At 42.5% G+C, this 12,981-nt stretch overlaps 1 protein-coding gene across 3 annotated transcripts in view; it reads right to left on the bottom strand.

Moving 5' to 3' along the window:
• The window catches only part of TIPARP (TCDD inducible poly(ADP-ribose) polymerase), a 44,764-nt gene extending 31,899 nt beyond the window's left edge, over positions 1-12,865 (bottom strand). The window contains exons 1-2 of one of the 3 annotated variants that reach the window (XM_075716574.1): positions 11,586-11,622; positions 8,879-8,957 (exon numbers count right to left, since the gene is read on the bottom strand). The gene's annotated coding sequence lies outside the window, so the exon portion shown is untranslated. Of the gene's footprint in view, positions 1-8,878; positions 8,958-11,585; positions 11,662-12,856 lie in introns of those variants that run through there. The other 2 variants (XM_075716577.1, XM_075716575.1) reach the window with 2 other exon arrangements.
• Positions 12,866-12,981: the final 116 nt, after the last annotated feature.

The following is a 12,981-nucleotide window of genomic DNA, read 5'->3' as shown; positions in this document are numbered from 1 at the left end:
AATAACTATAATAATTACTATTCCTCCTTCTGCCCTCCTGCTATCAGATATAGCCAAGAATCTCAGAGAACTAAGCAGTAATGCATATCTGACTGGTAGATGCAGTAGGCTCTTTGGAGGACAGCAATGACCTGAAGCCACAGTGTTTTTCTTAAAAACATAAACACAGATTATTCTTCTGGTACTATCCACAAGCAAGTTAAAAAACACAACACCCCTCATCTGCTTACACATGATAATCTAGAACTGGTGTAAATGGAAGAGGGTGGCTAGTTTATAGTCTTTAAAATAAAAATCTTCTTGCTAGTAAACGACATATTCACTGTGTGGTGGTGATTTTTTTAGTAAAACCTCAGATTCTTCTCTTTTACACTGCTCAAAAGAAAAGTGTCAAAACTAGAGTAGTTCCAATTCATCAATATTAGTAAAGGAAACCTTTTGAATCCAGACCGAACTTTTACGTTTGCAGCTAGCGGTAACAAACAATAGTAATTTCCTTGGTCTCAAATTCATCACCTTTTACTATCTTGTACTAGTAATTAAAGGTTTTAAAATCACACCGTTCTGTTTCCCTTATTTAATAAAAGGTGAAAGTTTGGCGAAAGCAGCATTTCTCAGAAAAAAATAATCATATATTACACATGCATATCACCACACTTCTAGTTATTTTGCCAACTATCAGACAATCTTAGCTCTGTAAGTGACTTATGGTTCATGTATTTGGACAGGGAATGCACGATTCAAAAGCAGGCCCTTCTGGAAAATCTGATAGAGTTAATCATTTCTGCAGAGGTATCTTACTATCCTAGGACTTCAGTCTTAGAGTAAAGGACCTAGAACTTTGGCCTACACATGCACAACACTTTAATGCTTTTAGCATATCAGTACAGCAACATTATACAACAGAAGCTGAAGCATTACTACGAGTTCCCGTCTATCTTATGAAACAAGAAATAATTTTCTTACAAAACAGAAAGAGAAAAAAAATTGTATCAGTCATACTAAAGTCAGCCGTCTCTCAAGAAGTCATCTTTCTAGACGGACTTTTCTTCTGCAGCTGTGCTATCCAGTGTCATACCAGTTTGAGAGGAAAATTAATGATGCTTCAAAACAAAAAACCTAAAAAAAACCCCCCAGATTCCCAAAACCTTATCCTTAAAACGCATGTAGTGAGCATTTGCAGGGCATCAGACATAAATTAGGAACAGGTAACACATTTCAGTACACTAAAAAACCCCCAAAAGTCTAAATAGCATTTTGTGACCGGAGTCTGAAGACAGCCGTTCATCAGTGTGAACGGGACTTCTGGAAACAGTGCCTCTTGTTCAAAATTAAACTTCCTGACTTGCTCACCCACAAAGTACCATGTATCCGTTCACATATCTGTTACGGACCAGAGAGACGCTCTAGGACATTAAACTGATTAAAGCATCCGTCCAATTTTGAAGTTGATTTAGATACATGAGTTAATACATAAAATGATAGAAAATACGCCCACAACAGGGCCACGCTCCCTGGGTTTAGATGGGGTTTTGTTGAACTGGTGCACCCTCTTGTGGAAGTCTCTTAAACCAGTATAAGCCACGTAGATTTAGTTAGGCCAAGGCAACACTTACCACGCGTCCTTAACTAACATGAGCAATACAGACTCATGTAATACCATCTAACTGTTATATTTTTTTGAAGGTTAATTCTAAAACGCTGATGATTCTGGAACACGTGGATCCTGCCACAAGGTAAGTACCACTGTGTGGAGGGCAGTGCTTTGGTTTTACACCTTTAGGCTGACTCCTATTTAAACTAAACAGAAAGGGGATGTTCCTTTATAACGCAGTGCTAGCCAACTAAAATTTAAGCAGTTCTAAAATTAACAGCTAGTTCTATCTAACAGCCAGGTAGTTTATTGTCTACATGCAAATAACGTCCATTCTTCAACCAAAAATTCCAACAAATTGTAAAGGGACACCTGGAAGGTAACAGTACCGTAGTATTTTGCACCTGAAAAAACAGCTAAGAGCTGCTCACTATAGCAAAACTTCATCAGAGCTTTAGTTCCCCAGTAAAACGCTGATTCTACAAAGACCTGCAACACCCTTGAAAAGCTGAAGGTGTGAATGAAGATCTCTGTAGACATGCCTTGAGAAGGTCAAACCTTACAATATAAAAGAGAGAGGTATTATAAATTTGACTGCCCTTTCTCCCATAACTCAAACAGCAAGGAAGAAACTAGCAGCATTCGTATCTGAAATTACAAATAAAACAAATGAACTGAAGAAATGAACACTAAATTCAACAAAACATTTTTCTTCTAAGATGCAGGAGACAAAGAACAAAAATCTGAAGCTCGGGAAATATTGTTAATGTTCAAGTCCTCAAACTTAATTGTGCCTCCAGAAAATGGCAATACTAATGGAAATTATACACAAACATATCGCATGCATCCAGTGGGCTAGGCATAGTTCCAGATCAGCTGTAGCAACACAGTGAAGTTCTAACCCTGATTAATGATACAAAACCATCTGGAAGAAAATGGGATGAGTCCTTCACGTTGCCTAATACATATGTAAGCAACCAACTAGAAGAGACGCGCACATTGCTTTAGAAATCCTGCATGTCTTCCTTCAGTACCGCACGGCATACAGTTTGCCTCAGTGTTGACTCCCAAAGCCTCCCTGCTGTGGATATTGTGAGCAGCTGGAGGGATACAGTCTGCAGAACACATAAATAAAACCACAGCGTTAGATAACATCATGCAGAAAACAGCAAAATGATTGCTATATATTCAGCAGATGTTCTTTCTCTGAAATAGCCTTAAGTGACTATGAGTAGGAGATGCTCTGCTCTATGTTTTAGAATGAGAATATGCACTTGAAAGATTATTTCTTTACGGAAGAATTATTGTGTGGGAGTACACTAGCAATGCTTTATTTCTAGAATTCAGCAATCTGTGTGTTGCTGAATTCAGCATTCCAGAAGGGTATAGGATACTGCCTTGCTATATTAATTCTGTTCATGAAAAGTTTTTTCTTTTACATTTCCTAGGGTTTTTTAAATTCAGAAAAAAACATAACTTGGAAGCATTTCCACTAACGTATAGGTCCAGATTGAGTCTAGCCATGACTGGCTAGCTAGAAAACACAAAGCTAATTCTGTTTTCTGTGGATGGATTAATCTCCAATCTATACCAATACGGCATGAAATAAATGAACCTGAATCAATTCTATCCAGAGCCAGCTCCAATCTGCACCACACTCAAGATCACCACAGGCACATAGCTATACCATTGCTAAGAGCAGTTCTGTACAGCTGTACCACGGAAGTTTTGAACTGCTTTCCCGTAACATGGGTTTTACGTCAAGCTCAGCAGACCCAACCTGGAGAAGAACTAGACCACCGCAGACACCTGCGTGGCTGTCCGCAGTTAGCCTGGCTCCTGTCCTACCCATTAGGTCTAGCTCCACACCAGACTCCCTGGATCCAACGCTGCTGGGGCAGAGCACGCCCGCGCGTACCTGGACCTTGCTTCCTTGCGACAGATACCCTGTGAGAGCTTTCTGTCCCAGCTAGGAAGCTATGTCCTTCTCAGTGCTAGCACTGCTACACCCAGCCTGACTCTTACAGAATCCTCAGTATTAGTATTAATCAGATTTCTTCTGATCTCCAGCCTTTTTATTGAATACACCTGAGCTCAACCATTACCTAAAGTTCTAACGCTGGCTGGATACGATTCCTATGTACTTCACTCTGTACAGACCATTACAGTGAAATGGGTATTACCATGATGAGTTCAAATGTTCGCGATGTCCAAGGCTAGTCAGTGTTACATACGATTACAAATAACCATTCAAAAGGTGAAGTAGTCAGAAATACCCCCTTTTATTCACTCATCCAAATATTCTTCACACGATACTTCAGTTTTAGTTCATCCTTCTTACTTTAGATATTAGCATTTTAGGAGCCATCAGCACATAGATGGCCAACTCTTCTGACTACACATTATAGGTTAAAATTTTCCTACGGCTAAGATCCAGAAGACATTTACCGAACGCAAGGCTGCAAGAATGGGAAACCCCAGAGATAACTCACAGGTGGAAAGCGACACCAACCACCATGACATCCTCCTACGCTGCTAAAGGATGGAGCAGTAGCGAGTGGGTGGGTGCCAGGATGACACATTTCAGACTCAGAAATCCCATCTGCCTGACTTCCTCCCACTAACAGGGATTCAGACTGCTGAACTGGACCGGCATAATCCCGCTGCAGATCACTTGATATGTCCCTAGTGTGGGGACTACATGTGAACTGTTTATAATCTGCTTGCTGTGAAAGAGAGACAAGCTGACTATCCCACATTCAAATCATTGTTTCCGATTGCCTGGCATCCTTCCTGCCTAAATATATAATCACAGGCAGCAGCTACATGGATGGGCCCAACAGGCAGCAACAAACCTGGGTCCTACACCTGTGCTTCACAGCCTCAAGTCACACCCTTGGCTCATTTTGCTATCCTACTGCCGGCCAATTGTCTTCCACTCTCACAAAACACAATTTGGTGGGTTTGCTCACACTAAAGGCTCATTCATTCAACTTCCTCAGTCTCTCCCAGTGCAGCCCTTGCGCTGAGGCATTAATGACCCAGCTTCCAGGCTTTCTTTCACTCTGTATTTCTCCACCGCATCATAAAAGGCCAGTGTGACCTGTAGGAAAGCTTACAGTACCTCCATGACAGGTGGCACACTTATCAAAAGTCCTCCTGAGCAGGTGAAAGTTACAGCTCCTCAGTGGCCTCCACGCAACAAATAGCTTGACTGCCATCCTTGGATCGCATCAGGCTGGAAAGCGTACGTGTGCACCGTCAGTCTGCACAAACCTCCAAGGACCCAAACCAGGGGATTTTGTGCTTGACCAGAACAAAAAGTGAAAGATATGCAAAAGGATGAAATAAACCATCACAATTTTGCACATCCTGCTTTCAGCAGCTTTTATTTGGATTATCTGCGGGATACGCCTGCAGATCTCAAAGCAACATGGGAACCAGACCTTGGTGCTTGAGAAACAGATGGCCCAAATACTGAATATGAGGTTCATTCTTACCTGTAGGGTTCAGTTATTTTCCAAATATTGCATTTGATATTGCTTTTAAAAAGCATTGTCAGTTCCATACTCTATCTGGGATAAATGCTGAGCAAACAGCCCCCTGAGAATCTATTTAGACATTATTTCACTCATTTGGTCTACATGCAGGAGAACCTATCAACCAAAACTTTAAAAAATGCTGAAGGAGGAAACTGGAGCAGATGAGGCCATTTCAAGACTCCAAAAATGGGTCACATATGTACGCTACGCTGAGCTCCCTTCAGATACAGTGAGTGTCACAGAAATCCAGCAAGTTCCAGCTTTTAGAAATTAAACATGAGCATAGCAATCCATTATTTCAATGCAGTGTCCTCAGAAGGTAAAAGGGAACAGCTCACGAAGCAACAGCACTGGATAGCAGACTCTACTTTGTTCACCTCAGTGATTATTGCAACTACGTTCCCTTTTCCTAACAAAGAGAAGGGTAACTCAGGCATTCCCCTCCCCTTACAGAGTCACAGATTCTTCCCAAATTCATACGCAGATAAGAAAGCTATCCTCTCAAAACCGTGTCTGGAAACAACACCGGTTCAAGACAGTGCCGTTCCTTACCAACCCCCAGCTGCCCCTCCAGCTGTGCTCTTTTGGGGGCTGCATTCTAAACCACATCGAGGAACTGATTTAGCTGAAAATAATACAGCCAGATTACGTCTCCGATTTTAAACCTCAGACACCACAGAATACTTCAAAAAAAGCACAGCACACAGAAGAATTGGAAAGCTTCTCATCCACCTAGTTCACACAAAGATAGCAGAAGCCACCCAGTTTACGAGCGTCACTCATGTTGATTCAAAGAAGGCTTTTCTTTTGTATTTCAACAATGCCCTAGCAGCTGATCCAAAACTCAGAACACTAATCCCTTGCTGCATGATAAATTTCAATACATGCAAGTAAACACGGGGATTTCAGAATATTAGAAGAGTTCAATTTTGAACAAAGAAGGGTTTTACAATCTTAACTATAGTGAAGCTTTTGCTCTGCTCTAATTTAATTCTTGGACATAGTTTAGTCTACTGACTCTGGAACGAATGCCATTGAGAAAGTTGGTTTGAATTTAGATTTAGATGTGAATGTGAAAACCTAGCAGTTTTCAAAACTATGGAATTTATTTCCCAACTAACAAGTGGTGGTGGTGGTGGGGGGGCGATGTAAGAGGAAACATGGAAAGAAATCTGTCCAGATTTCCTCTAGCCAGAATGAGAATACACCATTTCCCCTGAGAACTGCAACAGACAGCTGCAAGATTAAGCCTCAGTCACGAACTTTTTAGGCTGCATCTACACTACTAGGAGATGTTCTCAATTTCAGCGAATTACTTAAGTTAAAACAGCAGAGTAAACAGAGGTCTTCCCCATATGTGAAGTGAAATGGTTCCGCTAGAACTGAAGTGAAATGGTTCAGCTAAAACGATTAAATAAGGGCAAAAGGAAGTGATCACCCCCAGAGGACTTGGCAGTGAAATGGTTACCGAAAGCAAGTAATAGATATTGTTTCTGTGCTTAACCAAAACCCTTTCAGAGAAGCAAATGAAAACAGAATGGTTGGTAAGTAGGCAGCAAAATTAATGGCTGCAAGGTCAGCCAAGTCTATGTTTTAGCTTTGGATGTAGGTTCACAACATAGTTCCATATGGAAAATAAAAAGGTATTCTCACATGGGTGGGATCATTCCTCTGGCTGTGGCATGACTTAAACTAAAATCCATACAGTACTAGCATATAGATAATGAACTGAAAAAGATGCAAGAGACTGCACAGATGCTTCAACTCCACAGTGAAACATCAAATCCAGGGTAAACGCTGACACAAGGCCAAAGGCACTTAAGTTAGACTAACTTAAAAAAAGGAAAACATACACACCCCCAAGTATAACAGAATATACACCACTGGTACTATTGAAAAAAACACATGCAAGCATCTGGAGACAACATCAAAGCAATGAGGCTCTCCTTTTCTGAAAGACAGCTGCACTCATTGCTGTCTTACATTCTATAACCGGCTGAAATAAACAATTTTAAAATATCAGGTATCTCTTAAATGGATCTCTGAAGACTTACTCTGACAAACTAATGTTATAAAAGCAAAGAACAGAGAGGGTGTATCAAAGTCCATGTTGAGAACATTTGTTTTGTTATGGAGATATTAAGGGTGTGCACTGTGATTCCACACAGCACACAATGTTCTACTTTTACGAACATGAATTGTACAACGCTACAGAGATCAGCTATAATCACCGCTGGGGTGACATGTACTTTAATCACAAATATTATTTTTTGTGGGACTCGGAGAGGATTCTTGCCAGTCAGTATTTCTTTTTGATACAACTGTTACTGTTGGAATGTGATAGTGATCACTCTCCTGAAAAAGACACGTTTCTGTCTGAAAAGTTTTTAAGAATTCTTCTGTTAAACAAGATGTCAGCTACCACGGTAACTAACATCAGAGCAATTCACTTAGCCATAAGAAATAACGGAATGCCCTAATATTAACAGTAGGCGACAGCAAAAATGGTCCTATTTGGTCTGTTCACACACAACGTATTAATCTCAAGGGAATTTTTTCCACAGGTTCTGCAAGCTAAAAGCCAGTTATCAACAGCCTTTGACCTAGATTAGAAGGACTGTATAAACCATCAAGCTGTAAGAGGTTGTAATCTTTTCAGCAGAGCTCTGCCAAGAAAGAACCATAGCTCAAAGCAATACAGACTTTTCAATATCGTTTGGAAATCTTACTCACAGAAACAATCTCTGTGTGTTCCCAAGGGTATAGGCAGGCATAGCTGGGCAAGTGCAATCAGAACCTGACAGAAAGGTCACTGTACGCAACATGAAGAAACACAGCAAATGCTGAGTTTGAAAGTTTGAAAAAACTGCTACACAAGCTTCTGTAGTATATTAATAAAAAGAGGGGGCGAGAGAAATAAACAAATGTTAGTACATGAATTCGATGGAATGCATAGATAAAAAGAGGGAGAGAGAGAAATAAACAAATGTTCAGGAAGTTACTAACCAACGACCAATAATAATCAAGATGTTCAAGACTGTTGGCTATGTAAGCACAGCTACAAAATCTCTGGAATCCACCTTATGAATGCCCGACTCCTTCCACCCCTAGTCCAGACATCAGTAACATCCAAGGTATTCCTGCACTGATTGTTGGAGACACATGGGAGAAAAGGAACCGTTATCATAGAATCGTTTAGGTTGGAAAAGACCTTTAAGGTCATCCAGTCCAACCATTAACCTAACACTGCCAGGTCCACCACTAAACCAATTAAGGGGAGAGCAATAATTCATTTCACATTTCCTGCCTTGGTGGCTGGATTAGTTTTAATGAAAGTAAAACTGGGAATCGTTAAGGTTGGAAAGGCCCTCTAAGATCATCAGTCCAACCATCACCCCAACACCCCCATGCCCACTAAACCATGTCCCAAAGTGCCACCTCTGCCCATTTTTTGAACCCCTCCACGGATGGGGACTCCCCCACCTCTCTGGGCAGCCTGTTCCAGCACTTGACTACTCTTTCTGTGAAGCAATTTTTCCTAATATCCAATCTAAACCTCCCCTGGCACAACTTGAGCCCATTTCCTCTCGTCCTATCAGGCCAGAACAACTCCCTATCACTCTACTGCTGTTTGCTACTGGAGCTACAAGGACTCGTAGCTCTTCAGCCCTAGGGCACCTGTTCCTGGTGCTGTTACGGTGACGGAAAGAGCCGCCACAACAGCTTTCTGTTCTTGACCCACCTGAGCTTGCTCCCTGTCTGTGCTGTCTTACAAGAATTTCCTCTTCTGCACATCAGGGATTCTTTTAGGATTTCGACACCTAAAGGAAGAGATGGCACAAATTAACCAACTGAAAAAACCCTAGTAATAAGTTATGGACTCATCAGGGGTTTTTTGTTTTGTTTTCAGTTTTGGGTGGGTTTTTTTTTTTTTTTTTTTTTTTTTAGGATCATCATATTAATGAAAACCATTCTTAGACCTTGGGACATTAAGATTCATATTAGCACAGAAGACGACAAATAAAAATTTGCTGAAGAGCAGACTTATTTAATGTTAATCGCCTGCCTTGGAGATTCCACATTCCAATCCGACACAAGCATGTCTTGGAGTCTACACTTCACACAGAGGAGAGACAACGATAAAATAGACAAGACAAATCCTGCTGGGAAATACCACTGCCCTCATTTAACATTTTCAGCTTGGTCTAGCTTAAGGGATTTAGAGAAAAAGTGAGAGCAGTAAAGATAAACTGTGTATTTCCAGAGTATTTATCACTGTTTCTATGTTTTAGAAAGAAATTTGGTGAGAAACACACTTCGTAAGTTACAAAGATAACAGCATTAATATTTCTATTATCAGGAGAACTTTTGCTTTTGGGTCATGGAGCCACTGTTCCTCTGATTTGGATGCCTTATGTTCCCAACGGCTTCTGAATGAGGATTCAGACAAGATGCAGTCAGCACAATGCAGATTTAGGCACTTAAACAAAAACTTGGATTGTTTTGACAGAAATCGGTGGCCCAATTTACTTTTGGGGAAACAACTATGACATACTTAAAGTGAATATGAAGCTTCAGTGACAGTTCCGTTGCATGCAGTGTTCTGCTTAAAGCTACAGTTTGCCAGTGCCAGGATTTTTACAAAAGCAAAGTGCTCATTTGTTTTTTCAAGAAAATCTTTAATCATTTCACTGCCTAAAACAATGTCATACTTCATCTTAATGGGGAGACAGATGGTCACCAGGCAGATTTTGTTCCAAAATGACAGCATCCTTCCCATGTAAACCCAAACCAAGAACAAAAAGTTAGACTTAATTACATTCCACCACAACACAAAACAAATTTACCCAGATGAGCGGAAGGAAGAAATCTGTGCAAGAACAGAGTCAATGATCACATCTGAATCTTGAAGCCAGCTTAATCTTTCCCACAGTTTCCAACTACTTTATACAACTCTAACGATGTTCTTTAATAAGGAAGTTCTTACGGTTGGTAACACAGATCAAATAGCGATGTTACCTACCAGGCATTTAGTTTCAGCGTGTTACACAAAGAAACCAAGACTGATCTTGGCTCCCGTGGGAGCACCAGCCTCGGCACAGATTTCAGAATGCCATCTAGTGGGAAAAGAGCATTTCCCACCAGTGGAAGCCAGAAACTGCGGAAGCGCTTCAGAACAGGTTACTATAACCTAGAAATGCAGGGCATAAGGAACAGAGACATTAGAAGGAAGAGGTATCCACGTTTCATGTAACAGATACTCATAAAAAAGAAATGAACCAGTAAACGTCAGGCCATTTTGGAAGTCTGGTGAAATATATGCATACATCTTTAGGTGCTTAAAGATCTTGAAATGACAATCCACTAAAACATCTCTGATGATCTCAAGAATTTCCAGAGAGAAAAGTATTTCATTAAAAAGGTCAAGTTCCTTATTGTTTTCCAACAAATTTTGATTTGTTTTTTGGAGGTTTTTTTTCATTTTAAGACAGCCACCAACATAGCTAGAAATGGAGAAAATACAGCTCAAATAACCATAGAATCGTTTAGGTTGGAAAAGACCTTTAAGGTCATCCAGTCCAACCATTAGCCTAACACTGCCAAGTCCACCACTAAACCAATTAAGGGGAGAGGAATAATTTCATGTTTCCTGCCTTGGTGGCTGGATTAGTTTTAATGAAAGTAAAACTGGGAATCATTAAGGTTGGGAAGGCCCTCTAAGATCATCAGCCCAACCATCAACCCAACACCCCCATGCCCACTAAACCATGTCCCCAAGTGCCACCTCTGCCCGTTTTTTGAACCCCTCCAGGGATGGGGACTCCCCCACCTCTCTGGGCAGCCTGTTCCAATGCTTGGCCTCTCTTTCTGTGAAGAAATTTCTCCTAATATGCAATCTTAACCTGCCCTGGCACAGCTTGAGCCCATTTCCTCTCATCCCATCCCTTGTTCCTTGGGAGAAGAGCCCAACCCCCGCTCCCTGCACCCTCCTGTCAGGCAGCTGTAGAGAGCAATCAGGTCTCCCCTCAGCCTCCTCTTCTCCAGGCTGAACACCCCCAGCTCCCTCTGCCAGGAATATTATTATCTTATCAATATTATAATCTGGTTAGGTGTGAGCCATCACCGATGGCTCGACAGCATTAAAAGCATCTATGAAGGACAATGCTAACGTTGTTAACCTCTAGGCAGAAGAAAGCCATATACGCCAGTGAACTGCAGCTACAGGGAGACACGCACCACCCGCTGATCACGAATCCCCTAGGACACCCGTTTCCCAGCAATGGAATACCCACCGCTGGCACGCAACCTGCGGCACTGCTCCTGACCACAGGCGGGTACCACTGCCCGCGCGATGAGGATGAGGTGGACGAAGGGGGCAGGCGGGGAGCTGCAGGCCCGCCATCTGCGCGCAGGCACAGCTGCCACCGCTGCGGTCCATCAGTACTCACGAGTGTTTCTGCCGGTACTCGGAGCTCCTGTGCTTCATCGGAGCGGCTGACGCATCGGCTAACCCGGCCTGGGAATCCCAGCTGTAGGCATTATTTCCAAGCCAGGAAGGAAGGTCCTGCTAGCAGAAGCGTAACTCCCATAGCTGCCTGCAGATAATATGATGTTAGTGGTATCATTCTGCTAGCACGCTGCATTCAACACACTTTGAATTGTGAAAATCCACTCTCAGTTTGGTCTTGGAAATCTACTACAAGGGCAAACAGCAGAGTCATAGAATCGTTTAGGTTGGAAAAGACCTTGAAGATCATCCAGTCCAACCATTAACCTAACACTACTCAAGTCCACCACTAAATCAATTAAGGGGAGAGGAATAATTTCATGTTTCCTGGCTTGGTGGCTGCATTATTTTTTAATGAAAGTAAAAACTAGGAATCATTAAGGTTGGAACTACTTGGGAGAAGAGACCAACACCCACCTACAACCTCCTTTCCTACTGCACTGAAGCGTTTTATACAACTCTATCATAATGAATTACCATTTTTGATCGTATAAACTTAACTTCATTTCCAGCTAGCATTTCCTCATTGCATGCACCTTGTATCTTTTCTTGCAAGCAAAGAATAGCGGTCATCAGGGGGACATAAGTGGGAAGAATGATTTTAATTAAATTTTTTAAAGATACACACTTTGTTAAACAAAAGTTTCCCCCCAAAATGTTATAAATATTAAGGAAAAGCTGCTGTCCCAGGAGTGCTACAGTCACCCCAGGCCACTGGGCAATGTCACTGAAGCTGCTGCATCACATCGGCAAGCCCTCCACACTTTCAGGCAAGACGCTCCTGTTAGTCCCCCACATTTCTGTGGGCTCCCACACGCTATTATTACAACCCATTAAAAAAAGCTGCGCGGACCATGTCCCACGGCTTCCCGAGGCGGGGAGATCAGGGAACGCTTCTTAAAGTTCAGACATTTATCGCCTTATCGAAATGCTTTTTAGAAGTATAACTAGACTTGACCGCGTTAAAAAAAAGAACAACACAGAACAGAATCACAGAACATGCCAACAACTGGACCAGTTCTGTGGGAGCTGGAGTTTGGGTTTGTTTTTGGTTTTTTTTTTTTTATCCCCGGTCAGAAAAACACACGGGGCAACGCGCCGGTTCCCCGGGGGTGCTTCGCTCCTTCCCCACACCAAACCGCCACGGCTTCAGCCGCCACGGCAGCCCCGGGGGGAGCCCGTCCTCCTCCGCCGCCCCCGAGGAGTACTCACTTGCCTCAGGCACCGGCTCCCGCGGCCTCCGGTGCGCTGGGCCGCGGCGCCCGCCGGCCTCCCGGGGCAGCGCCGGGGCGGGAGGCGGCCGAGGGGCCCGCTGGGGCCGGCACCGGGACCGGCCG

This window comes from Pelecanus crispus, chromosome 9, assembly GCF_030463565.1.
Source record: "Pelecanus crispus isolate bPelCri1 chromosome 9, bPelCri1.pri, whole genome shotgun sequence".
Lineage (NCBI taxonomy): Eukaryota > Metazoa > Chordata > Aves > Pelecaniformes > Pelecanidae > Pelecanus > Pelecanus crispus.
Note: the sequence above shows the minus strand (reverse complement) of the source record. Positions and strands in the feature narration are given on the sequence as shown.